We start from the raw sequence: 25,766 nt of genomic DNA, 5'->3' as shown, positions 1-25,766 counted from the left end.
CTGCTGCACTATGAACAGGGCGTTCGGAAAGTACAAAGACAGATTCCGCACACCATCCCCACCCCCACCCTGTGCCCCGACTCATATAGATCTGAGTCGTGATTGCTTCTTCATTTTCCAGTATGCTTGGGCAACACCCCTCAGCTAGAGCATTCGCTAACCTAAAGGGTAGTAGGCATGATGTAGGGCGACCAGCAGGTCAGAGAAGCTATCTGTCTCAGAGACTGGAAAGCAAAGTGTGTCCATCAGAGACACCGGCATGCAAAGAAGGATGCTACTAAAAAGAAGAGACCCCCAGTGAACATCTGGCAGCTGACCAGCGGCACAAGCCCAGCACAGGCAAAGCCTGAGGAAGGCAGTGCGCACACTCAACGACTGACCCATCCCCACCCCTCACCTCCCCCTACACACACACACACACACACACACACACACACACACACACACACGTCGTAACTGGCAGTCTCCAATGGTCAAGGGCCTAGAAAGACGCTGTTCCAATGCGTTACCTGGGATTTGTTGTTTTCCCCTCCTCCTAACTTATAAAAATTGCACCTTTATTATCATTTTTGTTTTATCATGTTTTAAGACCTTCAGTGTTTTCCCCTTTGATTTCCCATCCACACAGTTCTTTGCTTGTTCATGGTGCTCACCACTGTGTGCGGAGGGATCTTTGTCTTTTTCTACTGTATTCCTCCCCATACCTTCTTTTTGTTGTTGTTGTTTTGTTTTTCTACACGCTTAGTAATATTTTGACTTTATCGTATTATGGACTCATTATTACTCATTAGCTAGCTCCATGTGCACCTTAAATAATTTCTACCTTTTGAGCACATCTGTATCAGTTGGTCCTGCTTTCTCTTCTATGGTCATGTAATGCATTCAACTGTGGTTCTGCGTCCTGCATGATCAACACCTTTGCTATTGCATTCATCTGTTCTCTACTTTCTGAAGAGCTGACTGGGCCTCAGGAGCAGGCGGATATCTAGAAAGATCCCCCATCTAAGGCTACAAGATATATCCAAACCAACAGACACACGAATCACAGCCTACACAGACACACAGATATACACACATACACACACACACACACACACACACACACACACACACACACACACACACGAGGCATTAGAAAGCAAGATCAGAGCCCCCAAAGACCAAACCCACTGATTTGCTTTGAATAACATTACGTGTGAGTTCTTGGGATTAATTAGATTAAGATTTCTTTAAATCTTTGTATTCGTTCCTTGTGAATTTCACACCATGCAGTCCGTTCTCACTTATCTCCTTGTCCCTTCAGATCCACCCTCCATCTTCCACCTTTGCAACCTCCCCCACAAAAGAAAAAAAATTCTCATTGTGGAAGCTGTAGTGTCACAGTGTGTCTCACTTATGACCCTTTTGTCTAAGCTTCTTTGCTTAAAAATGTTCGTTGCAATGAACCATTGGCCTGGGTTTCTGCCTCTGGCTTCAGCTTCTCTATCAATACTGGATCCTCACTGGGACTCCTGTTGTTGCCCTCTGTCATGAAGAGCCTGTGGTTTGTATCTCACACTCTAGAAGTTCATCAGTGGAGTAGGTGTTGGGGTGAGCTAGCTCTGAGGGCCCAATAATAGGAAAGCTGGCCTAGCCCTTTGCCTGCTGCAGCACTTGGGAGAGTAGGCTCTACACCTCACCTAGGCACAGTAGGCACCATGATGCCATGGGTGCAGATGAGCCAGCCCTGAGGGCATGAGACAGGGAGCGCTGACTGCCCCATGCTGGTTGTGATAATGGATGAGCTGGCTGGGGTAGAACTAAAGAGCTCTACCTGTTGGTGTAGGAGCAGCAGGGCAGGCAGGCTGAGCAGCTCAGATGCCTCTCAGGTCAAGACTAAGATTATTTTCAATATGACAAGAAACACTGAATTCTGGAAATGAAAAACAACAAAACGAACAAACAAAAAGTCTACATCACACCTCCACACGATGGCTCCCATGATAGAGAGGAGAGAGATGACAACAGACAACTGCCCAAAACCCATGAGGCTCCACACCACTTGTGCCGACCCATGCTGTGAATCTCTTCACATGTGCTTTTATGCCAGCATTTAGGATCTGCAGAAAAGAAACAAGCATGGAGAGCTATGGACACACTGTGGGGTGGATTCTGTCCTCCCAAGATCCACACAGTTGAGACTCTTACCTCTCAGTACTTCAGAATATGGCAGCATTTGATGATACAGGCATTACGAGGTAATTAAATTATGGACCAGATTTTAGAGTGGGCCCAACCTAGTCTGGCTGATGTGCTTTTAAAAAGAGGGAATTCGGTACTCATGTTTTTGGAGAAAGACAAAAAGCAGAACAAGGAGAAGTTGGTCACATGAAAGCAATGTCAGGAGGTGCCAGGAAAGATAACAACAACAACTTCCTGCCTCTGGAACTATGGAAAATACATTTCTATGGTTTAAGTAGTGGCCAGTCTGTGGCATTCCATTACGTTGCCCTGTAGAGTTACCTATTTTACTAGTGGGCTAAGTAGTACAATAATACTAAATTATCCTTAAAATTTTATTTGATTACTAAAAATATTTTCACTACATATCAAAGATTTAAATTTTCTATGGGGACACCTTTGAAATAAAAATGGACTTAAATAATATGAATCAAACATGAAATCTGTATTTAAATACGTCACTGAGAAGCCAAGAGTGTTCGCACATGCCTCCAATTCTAGCCCCGGGGATACAGAGACCAGGAGTTCTCAGGCATTCTTAGCTACTCAGTGAATAGAGCCCAATTTGAGCAGAGTGAAACCCTAATACAAAGAAACAAATAAAAAATTTAATATATAGCAGTCAAACAAATCGGCCTGGATACAACACTCCTCATGGTCAAAGGGGAATTTCATCTCCTAAATCAAGCTCTTTCTTTAATCTTTTTTAAAGATTAAATAAATAGTCCCAGTTTTGTGGGCCATACACTTCCCCAGCTACCAGCTGTTGCCTCTGTCTAGTGAAACCGACCTTAGGCAGACAGGTAAACAATGAGCATGGCTGTATTCAAACCAAACTTCATTTATAAAAATGAGGCACTCTGCACTTGGTCCAGGGGCTGGAGTTTGCAGATATCTGCCATCAACATAACACTGGAAGCACATTTGACCACTCTGCGGGCCACACCGCAGGGCATGTTTGCAAATGGGGCCTGGGGCTCTTCAGCTCATGTAGAGAAGGGAGCTCTAAGTCAGCTCCTGAGACAGACAGAATGTGCATCCATCTACCGCAGATGCCTCTACTGAAAATGCACAGCAGTGAATTCACCATAAGCTGTGGCACAGAGTGTGGAGAACCACCTTTCCGTCCAAGTCAAGCCAGCCCCGCCTGGTGCCCGACTGTGACTAATGCTCACAGAGGGGCTGGCAGCATCTCAGCATCGCTGTCCTCCACTGGAGCATATTCACACTTCCTAGCCAAGTTTCCAGAGCCTTCTCTCTCAAAACAGCATTTCTCAGAAACTGTGTTTTGTGGCCTAAACTGCAAGCACCACACCCCAAAGTAAAACTTTTCAGGCCACATTAAAACATGGGTGTGTACAATTTCCACATATTTTTATGGAGAGTTGATCCACCTGGGCACAGAAGCAGCCTAAAGCCTTCAATCTTATAATTATAGGCTAACTTAAGCCCTTCCCTTGCATTCCAGAGAGAGAGAGAGAGAAAGAGAGAGAGAGAGAGAGAGAGAGAGAGAGAGAGAGAGAGAGAGAGAGAGAGAGAATGGGAATGAGAAGAGGGGAGAGAAGGGAGGAAGGGGAAGGGGAGATGGGAGATAGAGGGAGAGAGGAGAATCAAGGTCTAGAATCATTAGAAACTGGGTAATAATTGTGATATAACTGACTGATATGGTCCCACACAAATAGTCACCCAACAGGAAACTAAATGTGGACTGTGGAGAAAAAAATGTCATTTTAAGACTGAGAATTTCATTTGTGCATCCAAAATATATTTGCTGTCTGCTTGCTAAAAGCCAGACACTTTTGTATGCCCTGAGTGAGACCAAATCCCTGCCCCATGGAGATGAGTCCACCTGTAGAAGATCTTCCTGGTGCTGGAAACATCTGAGCAGGCAGGGACTTTTACACCTCATTATTCCACCAGAGCTATTGATATCACACACTATTTGAGCAGAGCCCTTAGAGTTGGGAAATGCATAACCCTCTGGTCTTCCATAGTGTCTGCATCTAGAATCTTGAAGGGCTAAAAGTCTTCAAGTTCAGGGGCTAAAGGCAGGCAGTCCAGTGGGTGGAGATGCCGCAAAGATACCAAAAATCAGTTCTTTAGTGCTGGCTCTTATATGACTTTGGGCATGGAGCTGCTAAGAGATGAGCTTCTGTAAGTTACATGTTAACATCACATCACTCTGTCAGTCATAGAGTTTAAAAAACTACTATCTAGCACCTGTCATGTTCCAGGCTCTGCTATAAACCATGGTGTTGCAGCAAGGAGCAAGTAAGTCATAAATGGACCTTTACCTCATACAAGTCACAATCCAGTGCAGAAGACATGTTGAAGATCTATGTGAGTTTGAGAATAGCCTGGGCTACATACAGAATTTCAAGCCAGCAAGAGCTACATAGTGACACTCTGCCTAGATAGATAGATGATTGATAGATGATAGGATGGGTGGATGGATGGATGGATGGATGGATGGATGGATGGATTGATTGATACAGACAGACATAAGTACATAGATATATAGAGATAGATAGATAGATAGATAGATAGATAGATAGATAGATAGATAGATAGATTAAGTAGATGTATGTATAGATAGATGATGGGTAGGTAGATAGATAGATAGATAGATAGATAGATAGATAGATAGATAGATAGATAGATAGATAGATAGATAGATTAAATGAATGCATAGATAGGTAGGTAGGTAGATAGATAGATAGATAGATAGATAGATAGATAGATAGATAGATAGATAGATAGATAGAATAAGCAATTCCAAATCAAGGAACCAGGCATTCTGAAGGCCTACATCTAAGTAGTTAAGAAGCATTTAGAAGGGAAAGAAGGGAATACAAGCATGACAGAAGAAGAAATTGGAGTCATTTAAGAATCGTGTTCCAGTGAGTATGTAGTTACTGAAATTGAACTTGTTCTTTTGTTTGTTTGCTTGATTTTGTTGTTGTTTTGTTGGGTGGGCGGTCACAAAGACTTTGGGAGAGCAGTGGGGGACATTAAGGACAGGGAAATGAGTGACCGAGACTTATAGTGTGAAAATCCCAAAGAATCAATAAAAATATGTTGGGGAAAAAAGAAATACAAGATCCACAGTACAAAGAAATCAGCTGTGCCCTTGAGAAAAGGCGTCAAGTCAGTGAACAGAGATTAAATAGATCATTTGTCTAATCTCTAATCCTGTCAGGTCTTGATGACACTGGGGGAGAGGGTTGACTTCCTGATGCCTTCTGCAGACAGATCACTTTCTCAAAACAACTAGCTGTGTGGTCACTAATTGGTTGAGAATTGCTGCATCCTGCATCTTCCATATTGGGAAGAGTAGCGTTCTACAACCTCACACCCAAATCTGTGAACAGAAACCATTCCTGAGTGTCTGATGTCTCTCCTGTTGAGGAAGCCAAGGCAGAGAAATCCCACAAACACCTGTGCAGTGAGGGAAATACTCTTCCCATGGATAGACTTGGGAAGGGAATAGAGGCTGCAATGTTCTACTGTAGGAATCACAGGCTGAGGGTCAATTCTGGAGTCAGATTTCTCTGAAACTGTCTGACGTATGTGTCATTCATATATGTCATTTGCCTGGGAAAATTAACCTCAAAAGAGTGTCTTTATAGACAGTTGAGGAAAGTATTTTATAGTGCATGCCAGTAGCAACCTTTGCTTTGGTTCAGAAAGAAAAGCCTCAGTTGCATTAGCAACCCTCAGACTCTGACCCATATAAGAAACAAAATCAGGTGATCTGGGGTAGATCCTAAGAATCTGCATTTTCCCCAGATTTTCGGAGATTCTGGTACTGTTGGACCACAGGTTCAGAGCCAGTGCTCTTGGTGTATTTCCATGATTCAGCCAAGTCCCCTATACTAACTCCCCTGTCACTCATTGTGTATCTGAGCACCTCAGAAAACTAACACTTCTTCCATCTCTAGGAAACACCAGAAGGGATGCTTCCACATCTTCCTCAGCCTTCAGTCCCTCATCAGTCAGAGGAAACTCTTGAAAGATCAGTTTAACGACCCCAGAGTCACCTGATCTCTGAACTCCAAATTAATATTTCAGTTCAATAGTGCACTGAGGATTGTCCTTCCATGGGAAGTTACAATGTCTCTAAGAAAGGTATCTTACATTCAGGCAGCCAATCAATAAGCAGGTACTAGGCATCGAAGGGCACACAGGGCTTGGCCAAGTTACAAACCAAGGTTATAATGAGGATGGATGTAAACTTGACACCTGCCAGGAGCTCATTTCCTGGGAGGAAGGAAAGGTCAAAGGCAAAAAGAAAGAGCACAAAGGGGTAAGTACCAAATGTGGTGAGAAAGCCCTCCCCACACAAACTGAGTCACCAAACACCTTCCACTCGAACGACTGCCTTCTGACATGAAAAGAATGGGGAGGGGGGCATTTAATGACACAAAGTACAGGAACAGAAAAGCAGAGAGAGTAAAAAGACGATGAGGTAGGCCAGTGACAAGAAGATGTAAAACTGAAGAGTCAAACAGGAAGACAGGGGATAAGAAAGGATGCTGACATTGGTTCACATTGGCTCTTAAATACCAAAGGCAGCAGTCTTGGTCCAGGAGAAAGTAGTGGTGACCTACTGATAACAGGCACTGCACATCAGCAAATGTAGACGATCTCCAACCTCATGGACGGACTATCTACATCTCTCAAAGGAGAAATAACTGCTTGATGAAGTTGAACAGCTCTCATTTTCTTCTCAAGTCATATCTAAGAAGGAAAACTTGGCCTTTCTGAAAATGGTTTTTCCAAAGCCCACCACCCACACTACTGTTGGTGCTAAGTGAGTTGAGAGAATAGTTTCCATGTAGAGTCATTCACCAGATTCTGAGATGTGTGCAAAGACAAGTGGGCCTTCATTACTCCAAGGCTCAAGGAAATCTGTCCAATGTTCCTAGTTGCAAGAAACCCCAGAGCTTAACTAGGTCATTTGTGCAGTGTCCATTATGGTTTTGCTATGGAAGTTCCTACACAGCTGTGGTCTGGGTCCTCCCAGGGCTTAGGAAGTGATGAGTCAGACAGGGATTGGGCTGCATCATCCTGCACAACTGGTCCTGGGGTATCTTTAATGATATACTTGTGACACTTTATAGTAAATATGCTACATTCAAGCAGATGCCTGTGTCTGTATGTTGGGAAGTTTGTAGAATGTTGAACAACCTTTCCTTACGTCTGTCTTAGAAGTGAAGACACTCTACTGTGCCTCTGTAAAATACTTGGTTGGATTATAATAAGAATCAAGTTATTCAAAAATGGGATCAGACTTCAGCAGATACTTTGGTTCTCTTCCATTGTGTATAATTGTTGGCTTTGCTTTGGGGATTCAGTGCCATGTAGTCCAGGCTAGCCTGGAAGGTACTGACTATATAGATGAAGATGAGCTTGGCCTTCTTATCCTCCTGACTCTGCCTTTTGGAGTGCTGGGATTCCAGGGGTTCACCATACCCAGTCTATGCAGTTGTGGAGATGAGGCCCAGGGCCTGTAAATATGCAGTAAACCTCTGCTTTGTGAGCTACACCCCCCAGCTCTGTCCTCTTGTTTGATGGAAACTAGAAGGTGGGAAGAGATGGGAAACCATGAGATGCTGAGTGTTGAGACAATGGAATGCTTTTTTATGGGGTCTTTTGTTAATTGAAATCATTTATATTTCTGGTCCTAACTTCCCAATTTTCTCCTCATTTTCCATATCCTTCACTGGTTCTTCAAAGTGGCATAGTCTGAAGTTTCAGGATCAGGCCGAACATTCAGAAATCCCCTTATACTTACTGTCAAATATACCCATAGCTTCCACCGTCTAGTGTGAATTCCCTATTTTTCAACTCCAGTTGCACATTTTCAATTTCTTGTGTGTGGTACGCTGAGTTACTCTTCCTAGTTCTCGATGTAAATATGCCAAGACTTCCCACCTACTACCACAGGCAAAGTACCTACAACCTGCTGCTGGTTTTGCCACATGACCTGTTCCTGCCAATGAGCAGCCATGAAACAGGGAGAGTTTATAAATGAGCTCACACACTTGTTTCCCTGTACTTCTGCTCTTACTAGGTTAAAGTGTGTATACTTCATGTGGTTACTCCTGTCAGAATGAGACCTCTTGATCCTTAAGGCAACCCACTGAGGGCAACCACGACCAGATGACTTCAGCTAAACCCTAGATGACCCAGGAATCCACACTTGAGAGAAATAGGGGTTAGTTGTTTTAGGACAGATACATTGTTTCTTTCATGCTTCAGTATGATCAGAACTCCAGAGCTGGCTAACACTCAGTGACTGCCTGAATGCAGAGCTGACAATGTTGCAAATTCACCATGGACCTCAACTCCCTTCCTTCCACTATTCAGCTTTGCATTTCCCTACAGTTCATACCTTCCGAGTTCTATGCTTCTGGGACATTCCAGATACAGCTGGTGGAGAGAATGAAAAGGGATTTACTGCCAGCAGCAGGACTGATCTTTCAGAAAAGAAATCTAGAAGGTACCCATGACTTTTCACCATTTAATTCTTCCTTTCCCTTCACAGATAGCCACTTGCTGGTTCACTGATCACACATGTAACAAAGAGAAGGACACCTGGTATTTCATTCTATAGATTCTGATTCACAGTATAATAATGCACTAGCAAAGTTATTAAATAATTTGTAGCGATGTGTAAGCTGGAACAGATGCTAGGAAGGTTTTGCTATATAGTGAATGATAGAAATACCCCAATACAGATGTGGGTGCTAATAGGGTATGTGCTGAGTCCTGAATGGCCTCACAAGGGCAAGTATGACACAGTCTCCACCCCTGAAGTAGAGTCAGCAGGCATGGGCCTCCATGAGTGTTAGCAGTTGCTAGGAGTAAGACTTATTTGTATAATAATGTACATAATTTACTTTATGTTTCTCCTTCAGGAGATGTTCTCCTAGCCAAGGTTAATGACTCTACAATAATTAAAAACAGCACGAGTTTGGGAGTTGAGAGTGTATCTATGCTCCTCAGCAAAATGGTAAATGCTGCGACCATCAGAACACCCTTTAAGGCTGTGGGAAAGAACTCTGAAATCATGAGTTTGAAAATATATAAACAGGATTTCTCAACTGTGCAAAATGAATTATATGAGGGACTTCATAGACAAAAGAGCAGAGGCAGCTGCACTATGAGCCAGCTTGTCAGGAAGATACTAAAGAAGGATATAAAGAGATTTTAGGGAGTGGTGATCTCAGAACAGGATCCCACCCAGTTATAGTATTGTCTTGCTTACAAAAGCAGGCAGATCTCTGAGTTTGATTGCTATGTTAAAAAAATGTATTTGTTGTCTTTTCTAAGAATCTATGGTCTAAGTTCATAAAATGTTAAATCGTGGGATAATCAAGAGGGAACTTGGAGTAGATGACTGAATTGATATAAATAAAAGACTGGGCTTTGGTTTTCCAGAGCTAAGCTATCTGGGCAGGCAGCAGAAACAGAACACAGAGCTGTCAGCTTATACCCATGAATGACCTGGAGTCTTGGTTTTGCCACTCCCAAACACTCTTTCCTCCGGAACTTCTATCCAAGCCAAGACTAGTCCTTGGCAGGTATGAGAACTGGGCAAAGGAGGGCAGATAGGAGTAAAAGGGGGTGGGGGAGTAGCCACACCCTGGAAGGTAGGAAGACTCAGGAAATGGATTTCATGTAGAATATTTTCTAATGAGATGTGCATATTAACCCCTTCGAAGTCATCAGGAAGATTCTAGTGCAGTGTGATACAGGATTTCTTTTCAGAAAAATAAAAGATTAGTATGAAGTGGCCTCAAAATGTGGAGTGTTCAAGAAAGGATAAGTAGTGACAAAAAGTGATGTAAAATGAATGAACTGAAGAGTTGTGACCCTCTTGCCTGTCTCCTGACATGGAACAGAGTGTTTCCTGTGGACATGGTTCTCTGGTATGAACCATGGTCATTCTCAAGATCCCACAACAAAACACATTTCTTCAGCCATTTGTTTTTGTCATTTCTGCCTAGAACAACTCCCAATTTTTGTGTGTATCAATCGCCAAAATCATAAAAATAAGTTTTAATGTCTTTTAGAGAGTTACCTGAGTTCTACTTTGGAATAAGAAAGCAAGATTTAGAACAAAATGTATGTTCTTAGTCACCCTTTGATTAGTTAAAAAAAATAAGAAAGAATACACATTTTCAGTCATGGCAGAGGAAGACATTTGGGTAGCATCTTGAATTTAATCATTTTAGATTCTGAGTTAATATACATATGTTACTCCAAAGCTAGAAACTGCTTTTTTTTCCCAACTCAGGAGATGCTGGTGAGGGAACTCCTTCCTAATCCATCTACTTTGCTTTCTTCTGGTCTCATGGGTGTTTTCTCACTACCAATGCAATGTGTCCATGTGGCTTTGAGTACAAACAAGATGATTCTCTTCAAGAAATGAAGGTAACCTTCAGTCATAGGGAGGATGATGGAAATTTTTGTTTTCTCCTCCTCCTCCTCCTCCTCCTCCTCCTCCTCCTCCTCCTCCTCCTCCTCCTCCTCCTCCTCCTTCTTCTTCTTCTTCTTCTTCTTCTTCTTCTTCTTCTTCTTCTAGTTATCTTAACACCTAATCCTGCCTGCAGTAAATTTCAAGGCATCTTGAAACTCAAGTGCAAACTGTTGAGAGAGTTCACATGAGCAATCCACTTAAAATGAACTATATCAAAGGGGTTTTTCAGTGTTAAGGTATAAAAAATAATTCTTATCTTTCATTTGGGGAAAAATGTTGAAAAGCACATTTTTACTCAACAGCTAGCGCGCGCGCGCGCGCGCACACACACACACACACACACACACACACACACACACACGAGCTTAAGCCCAAAAGTTCTTTGACACAGAGCTAGAAAAGGCATGTTCTCTTCAGATATTGTTGCCTGGACTTGTGACTCTCACTGTTTTAACCTTGAATCAAGAATGAGCCGCAGTGTCAGAACCAATATGTCCCACAACTTTTGGGGTGACACCTAGCTCACCTTTGTCTTTAGCACCATGTCAGCAACATTCCTCGATGTGCTTTCTGGGAGCTCTTATTGAATCGGATAGTGTGTGAAATGGAGGACAGGAAACAGTCTTTGATTTGAAAGCATGAGTAATCAATCCTTCACTCTGGATTTTAGCCACCTTGGGCAGCCTGCACAAAGTATGTGTTGGCTACATGGAAAGCATCCTCTTTCTCGTTGGTAGCAGGAGCCCTAAGCTCTTAAACAGTACATTTGCTCTGTTTACGAGCTAGGAGTTGATTTACCCTCTGCATATCCCTACCTCGATGCAACAATAAGTCAAGTCAGCTTCTCCCTCTGCCCACTTCCAGTAACGGGTCTTCCGTTATGCTGCTTGTTTTCCATAGTCGCAAACTGTTTTCTTTTCAGGAATAGTATCTCTTTACTGTCTTGAGGGCAGTCTGAGTTGCCTTAGCCACAGTGAGGTAAGGATGCATTTGATTTCAGGAATACTAATGTGTGCACCACTGCTATAGCTTATGGCTCTTAACTAGCTTCTGGTAACCTAACTAGCTCACCAACTATGTACCTGAAAATATTTGTTGTGGGTTTCTCCCCTATGTTGGATCATTCCCATATAAAAAATATACAGCATTTATATTTATAATAAGCCATTAAAGGCCAAGAGCTGGGCAGATATCTTCCCTCTAAACATTTTTGCCTACTTCCCTATCAATAGCCCTGAGATATAATCTTCTATATTTCACCTGGGTCGCTCTTACTCCAGTAGACTAACACTTATGGCCACGTTCTTATGATTCATCTGCCCCATGGCCTCTTCTCCTCTCTCTATCATCTCTCTACCTTCTTGTGGTCCTGCCTCAGACCCCATGCCCGGGAACTGAAACCCTGCCTACTTCTGTTCTGCTCAGCTATAGGCTGTAGGCTTCTTTAGTAACCAATCAGGGGGAACATGGCTGGGAGGGCATGGTTACATAGCATCAGTTGATGTACCCGAGAATCTCCTCATCTCTGAGGCATCCAGGACCAGCATTACAATAGCAACATCCAAAACCTCAATAAGCAGTATTTTGTCTTTGTCTTGAAAAAAAATGGAAGACTTAGCAGTTTGATCCTTACCCTTTGTTTAAAAGTACATGAGAGGGCTAGAGTGGTGGCCCGACCACTAAGAGCTTTGGCTGCTCTTCCAGAGAACCTGGCTCAGATTCATGGCAGGCTGTGAATCCATTCTCAAGGGGTCAGATATCCTCTACTGGACTCTTCTGGTACCAAGCACAGATGTGGTGCACAGACATATATGCAGGCAAAACACCCAATCACATACATATATGCATATATGCATACTTACATGTATACATACGTACATATGTATGCATATATGCACACACACACACACACACACACACACACACACACACACACACACACTAAAATGTTATTGGATTCATGCTCTGCTCAACAAAGTGCCAAAACATATAAGTAGCCTAGCTGCTGTTGCGTAAGATAACCTAAGTTTCAGATATTCATCCATCCATCCATCCATTCATTTATTCATTCACTCATTTCTTTCATTCTAAGATCACACTGACTTTTCTGTGCTTTTCTCATTAGTGTAATTAATTTGATTCTCCCTATGCATGTGCTGTGTAGGGGAGGGACTACTCGGCATGGCTCTCATTCAGGGGCAGAGCCAGTGGTCTCGGCATGCACTTGCTCACACTTACACTTGAGTCCCAGGCCTTATTTATGGCTATAACATTGTTTTGAGATGCAGTCATTACACAGCTATTTTCATCACTAACACTATGCTCAGTAAATCATCTCTGAGCCACTGATCTATTTATGAAAACTATAAATCCAGTCTTGTGGTGCACACCCGTCATCTTCCGCATTTGAGGCCGTCCCAGTCAGTGAGTTCTATGTTTGGGATATACTATGAAATTCTCTCTCTCTCTCTCTCTTTAAAAAAGGCAAAACATAGTGATGTCTGCTGTGATTCCAGCACTTGGGCAACAGAGACAGGATGACTGAGTGTTCAGGTTCTATCTTGGTTACTTAGCAAGTTCAAGACCAGCCTGGGCAATATAAAACATTGGCTCAAAAATTGAGTATGGATGAGACTGTGGCTAGAAATCCACAGAACAAGGACAAGAACTTTGGAGTTCAGCGAATGCAAGTAGCAATGCCCAAATGGGATGAAAATTCATTATTAAGTTAAATGAACATTAGCAAAAACAAAGTTTGAAAATACAGTGGGATCTAATTCTTTTATACTTCAGATTTGTGAAAGAATAAGGTTTAACTTGGATCATCATTTTTGCCTCTGAAAATCATGGATCCGCTTCCAGCTGCCAACAAGACAACACTCTGAGAAGCGCTCTCTTGCAGTACAGTGCCGACCACACTGAATGAATGGACCAGACCATACGATGTGAAGAATGGGGTTGGCAGGATGAACCATGCCATTCTCCAGAGGAGTAAACTGATCTCCTAAAAGCCGGGGAACTTTCTATGCAAATTAAGGTCACTCAAACTGAGGACGAGAGAACATGTAAGCAGGAGGAAGCTGCAAGTTAGGGTGTCAGGCTGTGTCACATGACCATCTGTAAGCCAAAGGATGCTGGGAAATAAATTCTTAATTTTTTTAGTCTTGAGTGAAAGGAAAGAGGAGGGGCAGGTGCCTGGGAGGAGACAGAGGGACTATAGTATTATGTTGGTTTCCTTTATGCTCCTGAAACAAAACACCTTGGCCAGAAGCAACTTGTGGTGAGGAAAGGCTTGTAAGTCCAGGTCACGGTCCGCCTTTAAAGGGAGTCAATGCAGGAAACTGAGGCAGGTTAACTTGCTATTGCACACAGCATTACTTCTGACCAAGGAACTCCCTTCACAGCCGTGTTGGTTAATTTCAGGTCAACTTGACACACGCTAGCATCATTTGGGAAGAGGGTCTCTCAATGGCAAAAATGCTTCCGATGATTTGCCTGTGGACAAGTCTAAAGTACTTTCTTGACTTATGATTTATATGGGTGGGCTCAGTCCACTGCAGGTAGTACCACCCTACACAGATTGACCAGGATGCTATATGAAAGCAAGCTGAGTGAGTCAGTAAGCAGCACTCCCCCACGGCCTCTGTATCAGTTCCTGTCTCCAGTTCCCTGGATGATCGACTACGAGCTTTTTCTTCTCCACCTTGCTTTGTGTGGCGGTATTTTATTACAGCAATAGACCCATAGCTAAGACAATAATCAAGAAGGACAGCAGGGACCATGGAGGATGTCACCTGCTACCCAGCTGCCAAGCTGGCTTATGCTCGGCTAGCTCTCTCATACAGTCAGGGAGCACCCACCTAGAGATGGTACTACCCACTGTTGGACTGGACCCTCCTACAATGATTAAAAATGAAGACAAGCTTCAAAGACATACCCACAGGCTAATCTGATCTGGACAATGGCTCAAGTGAGGGTCTCCTCTCAGGTGACTCTTAGCTATAACAGGTTGACAGTTTAACCTAACCAGGTCAAGTATCTGCTATCAACACGCCATGGAAAAGAAAGGGGGGAGAGGAGTAGGCAGGAAAGAAAGGGAGAGGAGAGAAAAGGGGGTCAACAGGGCGGTTGTGTGTGGGTGGGAGAGATGGGATACAGGTATCTGAAATTTCATTCCAGCTCTGCCATTTCCTAGCTATGTGACTGACCGTGAGAAAACTATTCACATGTCAAGGCCTCAGTTTTCTTATCAGTGCAGTGGGAATATGTGGCATACAGGGAAGCTATGAAGTGAAAGTAACCGATCCTAATCCAGCTTGTAGTGATCATTCCAGGTCATGAACCCTGACCGCTGCTGTTCTTACTGGCCCAGTGGCTACTAGCAATCTCTAGTACTGCCGTATATAAAAGTCTTCTGTTTAGCTCAGTCCCTCAATCAACACCAAATTTCACTGACTTTTCTTTTACAATCCCCTTCTTTCTCTTTGCTTCTGATCATGTGTTACTAAAATAGCATTCCAAACATACATGCAGAATTGTCTATAACCCTGAGATCTCATCCATGCAGGCAACCAACAAAGATTTACTAAACACCTGCTATGTGCCAGACACCCTGCTAAGCACCATAGATATGGGGTTGATCAAACAGAGACCAAATTCCTTTCTCCATAAGGTGGACAGTTGGATTCATGAGGCAGACACTTCACAAATAATCGCAAGCATGAAAGCATAATTAAAACTTTGATTGATATATTAAAGAAAAAACCGACAATGGGGAGTTTGCTCTTTTAAGAACATTAATGCTTCTAAAAGTTCCAGAAGTTGAGTAATTCTGAAACATCTATAAAAGTCACGCTGAAAGAACTTGAAACCCTTTGCCTTCATTTGCATGAAGGATGTTCGGAAAATTAATTGCCGTGCCTTGTCCGGAATGTGGGTCTTTGTCTGAGAGTTGTATTTCCTGCAATTGAAAATTAATGTAAGATGTTGGCTCCCCTGCAAGGGAGAAATGGCCTGTATGCGATTGTTCTGTGGTTTGATACTTCATCATCAGCTGGAGGAGTCTGCACCCCCTCGCCCCCGGCCCCTGGCCTCGTGCTACCACAAAGAGCAATTAGCTGAAGTAGAAGAGATTACAGCCAGGTGCACTGTCTGAAGTGGGAGTGGGCGTGTGGAAGGCATCACAGAGAAACCCCTTTGGCTGACTGTTTTCAGTCTCTGGGTAGCCTGGTGATGCCACAGGCATGCTTGGAATCTTGGGGCATTGGGACCTTTTGTACTTCACTGCAGAGTTCCAGCCTTATGGGCATTTTGCTATGAGCAGAAATGGGGGTTGGGAGGCTTGTTCACTAATGCACAGAGTGGAATGATCCTCTTAAGAGGTAGAAGGAGTTTTAGGACATGAAAGGCTAGGATATATTTGAGTCTAACATCTTAGAATGGAAACATCTCTTAGAAACTAAGTGACCCTTTGTGTAAAAAGCATAAGATGTGGCAGGTGGAAGTTCCGGGAAAGTGTGCTTATAGGATGGTCTTTCTGACCCCCAAATCTGATGAGAAGCAAGCTCTGTAACATTCTTCTTCCCATTTCTGTTTGTTGAGAGGTCACTAGAGTTATGTGTTATGGAACTTAGAACTGAATGAGAAGAGATCTTGTAAAAGAGAATGTTGCAGAGATCTCTCTGGGTCATCAAATCCTTACAAGAAATCATGGATTACATTGGTTCCCAAAACTCCCCAGGCAAGATAGAGATCCAACACGACTTTATGGTCACAGAAAGAAAGGTGGCAGGTGTCTTCGGAAGGGCTCTTCTGGGAGCTAACTGAGGGAGGGACTCATTAAGCCATAGAAGCATCCTGCCTTGCTCCCAGGTCTTCATGAGAGGAACAAGTTGGCATCTCTCCAACCCAAAATTCCGAGTACACAAATGCCAAGAGAGTAACAGAAATCTCCTCTAATGGAGCCTTCTGGGAGCAAACATTTAGGGAAAGCATCCTGATGGCTTCTTGTACGATTGTGAACACTGATCACAGGCAATTGGTTGAAAGATGCCAGAGGAAGAATTATCTATAGAAATACAAAGAAATGGACCAAACCAACAACACCCAAGTAGAAGATCACAGTCATTTAATAGCAGGGTTCAAGCCACACAACCACCGATTAACAAGAACCATATTTGGGGATGGACAGATGGGACTACTCACTCTTAACATCCCTGCCTCCAAAATGCAAAACTAAATGAACATCCTTTTTAAAGTATTTATATCGGATATGTTGTTACAGCAACCCAAGATGCACTAAGACTCTCTGTGACTTCAGTTTCCTCTAGTGATGGGATGCAGAGACAAGAAGGGTATTCTCTTTCAAAACACCTACCCTTGTTTGGAACAGCTTCAGAAGATATTCCTACAAAATAGTAACAGCTTAGCTGCCTATAAAGAAGTCTGAAGATGGCCCTTGCTAATATAATGATTTCAAAATGTCATAGGAATGCCAGAACTTCCTTTGACCACTGTCAAGTGAGAGCCAGATTGCATCTTCAAAATAATCTAATGGTACAAAAATGGTCCCACTGGAAGGGTCAATGCAATCAATTGACTGCTAAGGCTCCCCTCAAAGTCATGTCCTAAATCCCTAGGCTTTCTATTGCTGCAGTGAAACATCGTGGCCATGGCAACTTGGGGTTGGGGGAAGGTTTGTTTCAGCATACTCTAGCAGTGACTGTACATCACTGAGGGAAATCAAGGCAGGAACTCAAACAGGACAGGAACCTGGAGGCAGGAGCTGGTGCAGAGGCCATGGAGGGGTGCTGCTTACTGACTTGCTCCTCATGGCTTGCTCAGTCTGCTTATAAAATCCAGGATCACCAGGCTAGAGATGGCACCACTCATAACAGCCTGGACCCTTCCCCACCAATCACTAATTAAGAAAATACCCTTCAGGCTTGCTTAGACCTGGACCAGACGGGGGCATTTTCTCTATTGAGGTTCAGTGCCCTTACAAAAGAAAACCCAGATAATTTATTTGCAACGTCTATTATATAAAGATTCAGCAAAAAAGCAGCTGATTATAAGCTAGCTTGTGGCCCTTACCATAATACACTAAGCCTGACAGCAACTTGATTTTGGATTTTGAAACCTGCACACTGTGAGAAATAATGTTTATTATTTATAAAACACTAAGGTTATGACAGTTTGTTTTTTATAGTTGCTTCAATAGACTAAAACAGTTGAGGAATGGGTAAGGTGCTTCCTAAAGTATTTTTCCCCTTGTTTAAAAGCTTTCTGAAAGTCTTCCTAGCATCTTTGGTTATCCCCAACCCAAGGAGTAGGATAGACACACACATAATTACCACCAAGATAGTGAGTTCTGATAGTTAAGACAAAAAAGCCTCTGCTACAGGATTTAATGCAAGACCAGTGGATCATTCAGGGTAGTTACTGGTACTGCTGATGTTGCAGGTGTATTCAACAAATGTGAGTCTTTAAGATAGATTCCTGGGTCTGGAGAAATGGGTCAGTGTCTTAAAGCACATACTGCAAAGGACCAAAGTTCAGTTTCCAGCACACTGTGTTGCTTGCAACCATCTGTGACTCTAGCTTCAGTGGATCTAGTGCCTTCTCTTCTGGCTCTATAGCGACCAAACCACAGACAGACACACATATACCTAATTTTAAATTAAAAAAAAATGAATGTACGTCTACTCTTGCACATGATCAGTAAGATAATATACTAAGTTCAGACACTCACATATCAATGCTTGCATGTCCCTCCACATGAGCACCACCCAACCATAGCTATATGGAGAGAGTTGAGATTAACTGTTTTAATGTTACTGCCTACAAAAGGTTCTTTCAATCCTTATGGCTAGCCACCATTCAACTATTCAACAATTATTTATTTAGTATCTAGACTCCATACTCAATGTAGGGAACACGAGTTTCATGTTCCATGGGATAGTAGATACATAATAGAAGCAGCCAATAGAAGGTCACATATAGTGTGGTCGGATACAAACAACAGCTCAGGAAGGGGGTGACAGGTTCAGCAGGATAAATTCTAAGTGCTGATCTGATCCTGAATCACACGTGATGAAAATGCAAGTAGAGGTGAGGAAGAGCCTGGAGCCCAGCATAGGAGAACACGTCAGTGTCATAGACAAGGCTGCAGTCCAGTGGTTCTGCAGAGCTCTAAGTTCCTGTGATGTCACCTCACACACCCTCCAGAGGAAACACCACCCTCTCTGCACACTGACATTCAACATCATTTCAGGCTAAGTCATGTGAACAAATAGACAGCTGGGATGATGGGTTGTGGTCTGCATTTTTTTCCCAACACAGGGGTGACAAAAACGTGGCTTATTCTATGTTGCTGCCCTGAGACACAGCTCAGGGAATAGAAAAATGGTCTAAGATGTGGGAGGCCAAAGATGGGGTTCCCTGACTCCTGAGCATTGAGTTGCTACTAGAAAATAACAGAAGGGTCAGGAATGAAGGAGTTGGTCCATGGGCCTGCAATGAAGAGCCTGGGACCAGGGGCTCCCAAACTCCTGGACCTCCAGGTGCCACTGGGTCTTGAGGAGTTGGGAATGGAAGTTGGGATACCTAACAGCCCAGGGCAGTTGTCTGGGAGTGCAGAAGAGCAGAAGAGCCTTCTTCAGGAGACTTAAGCTGCGGCTCTGTAGTTGAGGCTTTCTCCATGCTCCTCATGGAAGCTCTTGATGAGAGAGACAGTCCTTGGTTCCAAACAGTTTGTTGACTGTTCTTTGTGGAAAATAGATGCATACCACCTTCTCAGGATGGACCTTTTGCAGGAAGGAATGTCTGGGAAGGGAAGCTTATTGGCTAAACCCTCAGGGCCTCTAGGTACCTCATTAGCATGGAGAACTCTGTTCTGAGCTATGTGACTGATGTGGGGACTGTGGTCACGTGTTCCAGGACAGGAATCTAGTTGGAAATATCTACTATCTCAGGTGTGTACCTGGGGGCCAGCGGGTCTCAGACCCACTCAACCTTACCAAGATTCCTGGCACTGTCCACTGCTTCCACAATGCGTGTTTCAAATTTACAGCAAAAATGAGTTCAAGAATGAAAGTTGTGGGCTTTTTTGTTGTTTGTTGAGTCACGGTTTTTCTGTGTAGTCCTGGCTTCCCTGGAACTTTCACTGTAGACTAGATCTCGAACTCACAGAAATCCATCTACCTCTGCCTCCTGAGTGCTGTGATTAAAGGAATGTGCTACCACCACCAAGACTTAATTTTTAATTCACAGTTTAACTTAAAGAAGAAATCCTCTTCTTTCAAAGGATAGGAAAGCCTACAATGACTTAGGGCAGCAGCATCATAGTAAGACAAACTCCCAGGTGACCCCTTGACAGGGACAGCACACTCTGTCCAAGTGTCACATTCCATGATGATGTGATGGATAGCTTCCACTGGCAACTTGATGAGATTTAGAATCACCATGGAATAGATCTCTGTGTGTATCTATGAGGAATTTTCTACATTATGTGGGAAAATTCATCCTAAATGAAGGTAGCACCTCCCATGGGGTGAGGTCCCAGACTGAATGAAAAGGAGACAGCAAGTTGAATACCAGATCTATTGCTCTCTCTGCTTCCTGATTGTGGACACAATGTGATTAGCTGTCTCCTGGTCCTGATGTCATATCCTCTGTGCCATGACAGACTGTACCTCCTGGGACTGTAAATCCAAGGCAATCCTTCCTTCCTTCTTTCCTTCCTTCCTTCTTTCCTTCCTTCCTTCCTTCCTTCCTTCCTTCCTTCCTTCCTTCCTTCTTCCCTTCCTTCCTTCCTCCCTCCCTCCTTCCCTCCCCTCCTTCCTCCCTCCCTTCTCCCTCCCTCTTTCCCTTCCTTCTCCCTTCCTCCCTTCCTTCTCCATTCTTCCCTCCCTCCCTTCTCTCTCCCTCCCTCCTCCTTCCTCCCTCCCTCCCTCCCTTCCTTCCTTTCTTCCTTCCTTCCTTCCTTCCTTCCTTCCTTCCTTCCTTCCGTCATTCATGCTGAGCATTTTGTTGCAGCGATGGGTCTAGCAATGGACACAGATAGCATATTACTGAAATTACTGACATTTACATTTACTAGGATTTAAATTTAAATTCTGTGGACCCAAGAGAAATGCACCCTTCTGCTCAGCTGCATTGTGCTGTTCCTAAAGCCATTGCTTATTAGACATTAATACCTGGGTGGGGGATATCAGAAATACTCTCGCTGAGAAATAATAACAGAAGGTGCAACATGGGCTGCTGGGCGAGAAAGGGTAGCATGTCTTACCCAGCTGTAAACCTTGAGAAGTGCAATGCCAGCTTACCAGGTGAATAATGCCCATTGGTACAAAAGTGGAGTATTTCTGTTACGGGAACAACTGCTGTTTTCCAGTTGGATTTAGTGCCCCAGGAGGATAGTCATGATTCGTACGTACAGTGAACCAGGTTAAATATCCATGGCTGTGGAGGTCACTGACCTTAGTGGGGGGACTTATTATCATTTCAATAAGTTGACATGCATCAAGCTGCCTTGAGAATATTATGTTTATACCCATAAGCAAACGTACTCTCAGCCTTAATCAGAGAAGCTTCTCCTCGCATTGAACAGTGGAGGGTGCAGAGACTCGATCCTGTTCAAGGGGTGAGAAGAAGTAGCTATGGAGTGCTCAGTTCTAGGCAGCACATTTACACCAGCTTCTCTGAACCTCCAGGAACACTGTGGAAGAGGGAGCAGATATGATGTTAGAGCTGGAAGACTGGGAGAAGGGCTGATAAGTGCTATCATGAGAGTGTGGCACAGCAATTCCAATGGTGTTCTCAGCAGCTGCCATTGCCTGCATGATGACGGCACAAGATGGATTGTCAACCGTCAATTGTGGGTTATAGAGCGGATCGTGGAACCCTACACTTCCTATAGAACTAATCGTTATCAGTGGATTCTGGGGGAAGGACAGTCATTGCCTTCTGTTGTGTATTGACCAGTGAGTCCACCAGGGTCCAGTGGAGTGTTCCAAACCCATGGTCACACAGACCATCCTGGTTAACAACAATGGGTCACAAATCAAAATGAAAAGGTAAGAATTTGAGAATGGGATTTATAAGGAGGGAAGGAGGAAGATGGGTAGGAAGGAGATGGTGGGGGATAATCATAATGCATTATATACATGAATATACTTGTCAAAGAACACATTTAATCAATAAAGAGAAAAAATTAAAAATTAATAATAACAAAAACTTAAACAGGAAAAGGAATATTTTTGTCTCAATATTTTAAAAGCTCTATTTTTATGGATACCTTTTAACTGTTCATAAATTTTCATGTACCAGCCTCTTTTAGAAAATGGGGTGGTTTGTACCTCCCAGGCCAGAATATTCTGAAAAGCAATTCCTTGTTGATCCCCATTTTTTCTTACATCCCATAAGTCATTTTTATTACCTTCCCACCCCCATAAATATTTCAACTGCGTCCTCTCTTCTTAATCCTACTGCCATTGGTTGGCTCAAGCCTTCTAAACCTTTTTACCCAGTGCAGCAATTACCTTCCAACTGCTTCCCATGTCTTTACCTTTGCCTGATCTCTTCCAAACACTGCCACCAGAATAATATTCCCCAAAGGAAAATGAGGTGATTTTTTCATCTCTGTTCAAAATGTTCCAAAGTATCCCACAGTTGCACTAAACACCCCAAACCCTTCCCTTTCATAAGACTCTCAAAGTGAGGTGTTATACCCCTTCTCAGCCCTACCAATCCCACTTCCAACCCAACATTTATGTTTCCACCAACAGAAGTCCCCAGTACCCTCTCAGTCTCCCAACATCTGCATCTAATCTTCCATCAAATCTTTTCACTATGGATCCACTCAGTGTCCGAGGCTTCACACAGCTGTAGATACCTTGTTATTTCCCTCCTCCCTCATCCTGCTTGGGATTGAAAGCCCTTCTTTGCTGTATGCATGTTATCATCTGGCTTTTGTCTTCTGATCCACACAGCTCAGAAGGCTCTGTTGTGGAAGGGAACTAGTAACTTTCTTGTTGCTATGATAAAATACCCTGTCAAAAGCAAGTTAATGAAAGAAAAGATTATTGTGGCTTACGGTTGGCAAAGACATGGCCGGCAAGAGGCAGAAAGGCATGGTGGCTAGAACAGGAAGCTGGTTGGTCCTACTTCATCCCTATACAGGAAGCAAGGAGAGAACAAGAGGTGAGATGAAGCTATAAATCCTCAAAGGATGTCCACAAGATAACAGGCCTAACTTCTTCCAGCAGGACACCACTACTAAAGAGGCCATAGCCTCCCTAAACAGTATCATCAACTGGGGACCATGTTCAAACACATAAACTGTGATGGTTTGTATATGTTCTCCCCAGGGAGTGGCACTATTAGAAAGTGTGGCCCTGTTGAAGTAGGTGCGTCACTGTGGGTGTGGGCTTTAATACCCTCATCCTAGCTACCTGGAAGGCAGTATTCTGCTAGCATCTTTCAGATGAAGATGTAGAACTCTCAGTTCTGCCTGCACCATGCCTGCCTGGATGCTTCCCTGTTCCCACCTTGATGATAATGGATTGAACATCTGAACCCATAAGCCAGCCCCAATTAAATGTTGTCCTTTATAAGACTTGCATTGGTCATGGTATCTGTTCATGGCAGTAAAACCCTAACTAAGATAGAAGTCTAAGGGGGACAGTTATTACTAAAACCATGACAGATGGTGTGTGACTAGTGATTTGGGGCTAACTTTTACCTGTTCCTAGGACAATGATTAACAGAGCCTCTTTCACTCTCAAACGTGTCAAATAAATTACATCACCTATTTGTAAAAGCACATTTGATCATACCAATTGCTGGGGCTCATTTCTTTTTCTTTCATTTTATTTTTTCTTTCCCTCTTGCTTTCCTATTTGGATAATATGACTGGCTGTATCCTTAGAATACTCTTTAAAACTGCTTCTATGCTTATACTGCAAACCAAGAGTCTTTTTATTCTTATGATATATGGTACCCCTCTCTTTTCCTGCCCCACCTTCTGCTTCTCTCCTAGTGCTCCCACAGTTCAAGAATCTCCATGGTTATCTTACTACATACCTGTGGCAACTTCAGATAGAAATGAGCCTCAGTCAGAAAAATGTGCAGGATAGAGAGGAGGTTTTGCTGACATGGTTCTTGTGACTTCCTTGCTCAGTATAATCCACCTGCCCCAAGACAAGACAAAACAAGACAAGATACAGAAATGTTCTTGAATTCTGGACTTCAGAGCACTCAGGAGACAGTACAGAAATTCTCAAAGTCAAAATATGGTTCCATTTTTAAAAGTTAAAATATCTCTATTCCAAAATGATATATAAAACCATCATTTGAATAAAAATAATCCAGATAGTCCAAGCTCAGAGTATTGTTTCTCTGTAGGTCTTACCTCACTCTCTTAGAGACAGAGAGAGAAATAGCTACTTTAACATAAAACAATTATGGTTTTGTGGACGAGACAAGATCCTAGTAGTAACTAAGCAGGGATAGCAAGTATGTGTGTGTGTGTGTGGGGGGGTGTTGTTCTAGTATGACTACCTTGGTATGGGCTCATTAGAGTGACATAGATAAAGAGCCATGAGGGTAGGTATGGGCTCCAAAAGAGGGACTCAATTTGATTAGTGATATCTGTCTTGGGCATACAATTTAGAAAGTAGCTACATCAAGATCTGTGTGTTAGCTAAGTCTATCCATGGGCACAGGGGTGTTACAGAGTCAGATCCATTAATGAATGCTGATTCAACTCCATTTTATTGATCTCATACCTAAAGCCTTGGAATGGAAACTTCTTAGTGTCTCCACCTCAACCAGTAGTAGTTCAATCATCAACAGCCAAGGGCCTGCTCCAATAGATATTAGTCCATCTGAAGGCTGACAAACATTGTTAGCTCAATGGGTATAGTGCTTGGAAGTACCCGAGTTCGGATCCTCAACATATGCTAGCAAGCTAATGATGACGGCATGATCCTGTCATCCCTGCACTGGGACTAAGAGACAGCAGATCCCTGGAACTTTCTGGTCAGACAATCCAGCTTTATCAGTGAGCTCAGGTTCGGTGTGAAAGTCTGTCTCAAGAAATATGGTGGAGAACAACTGAAATAAACACCCAGAGTTGAACTGTGGCCTCTACACAGATGTATACATACTCACACATACATCTACACTCACACACACATGCACACACACACACACACACACACAGAGTAAAAGCAAATTAGGCTGAGAAAAGGCTCAGAGAGGAAGAAGGATAAACACCCATCTTCTGACCCGTTTTTGAAGTGATTATCCTTACATGTAACAGCAACAACAACAACAACAACAACAACAACAACAACAACAACAAAACAAGCAGAAGATGAATGAGGCCCTTGTAACAGGCCATGTGAATGTTTCTAGATTCAAACGTCATAGGCAATAGGCAATCTCCAAGCCTTAACAAGGAAAATCTATTTTTAAAGCAGCTTAGCTCCAGCTGGCTCTGTCACTGAATAAAGTCAGCTTGTCCCCTAGGAGTGAGCATCAGGACGTGTAGGTCACCCAGTATCTGGGACATGTGTGCTCTGTTTAGAATTTTCCAGGAGGGGTTGGAATGAACCATGACAGCTGTGAGAACAATTTACACGTGCTCTTGACACCAATGACAGTTGTGTGACGTGAGTCACTGGCTCTATGTTTAAAAGCAGCTTGGTGCTAATTTTGCCATCAGATATGATTAGCCTCAATTATGAGTTTGTTTCTGCTGTGTCTCTTGTTTCTGGATATGAACCAGTTTGGATTCTGTGTGAACAATGGTATAGGTAGCAGGTCTAGGTAGCAAGAATGAATACCTTCAACTGTCCCTTCTTCCAACCATCAAGTCTGATGTTCTCAGAAACTGGCTATAATACAGAAGAGTGGCTAAGAAGACCCCTGAGCAGGGAGGGCACCAACTACATTCTCCAACTTGCTCACCCTGAGTCCTTTCAAATGCCACACTTAATTAGAATTAAGATCATTTCCATCCAGTTCAAATCCCACAGCAACATTTGCTTGGAGT

At 43.2% G+C, this 25,766-nt stretch overlaps 2 long non-coding RNA genes across 2 annotated transcripts in view; one reads left to right on the top strand and one right to left on the bottom strand.

Annotated features, from left to right (window-relative positions):
• Positions 1 to 15,725, top strand: part of Gm34184 (predicted gene, 34184) — a 64,138-nt gene extending 48,413 nt beyond the window's left edge. The window contains exons 4-5 of the long non-coding RNA NR_152790.1: positions 8,611 to 8,725; positions 13,502 to 15,725. This is a non-coding gene — a long non-coding RNA (predicted gene, 34184). The remainder of the gene's footprint in view (positions 1 to 8,610; positions 8,726 to 13,501) is intronic.
• A 5,401-nt stretch (positions 15,726 to 21,126) lies between these two features.
• Gm40726 lies at positions 21,127 to 23,821 on the bottom strand. Its single transcript, XR_871909.1, has 3 exons — positions 23,792 to 23,821; positions 22,803 to 22,880; positions 21,127 to 21,425 (listed from the first exon to the last, which is right to left on the bottom strand). It is a non-coding gene; the product is annotated as a predicted gene, 40726 (long non-coding RNA).
• Between the last annotated feature and the right edge of the window lie 1,945 nt (positions 23,822 to 25,766).

Source organism: Mus musculus, chromosome 10, assembly GCF_000001635.26.
Source record: "Mus musculus strain C57BL/6J chromosome 10, GRCm38.p6 C57BL/6J".
NCBI lineage: Eukaryota > Metazoa > Chordata > Mammalia > Rodentia > Muridae > Mus > Mus musculus.
Note: the sequence above shows the minus strand (reverse complement) of the source record. Positions and strands in the feature narration are given on the sequence as shown.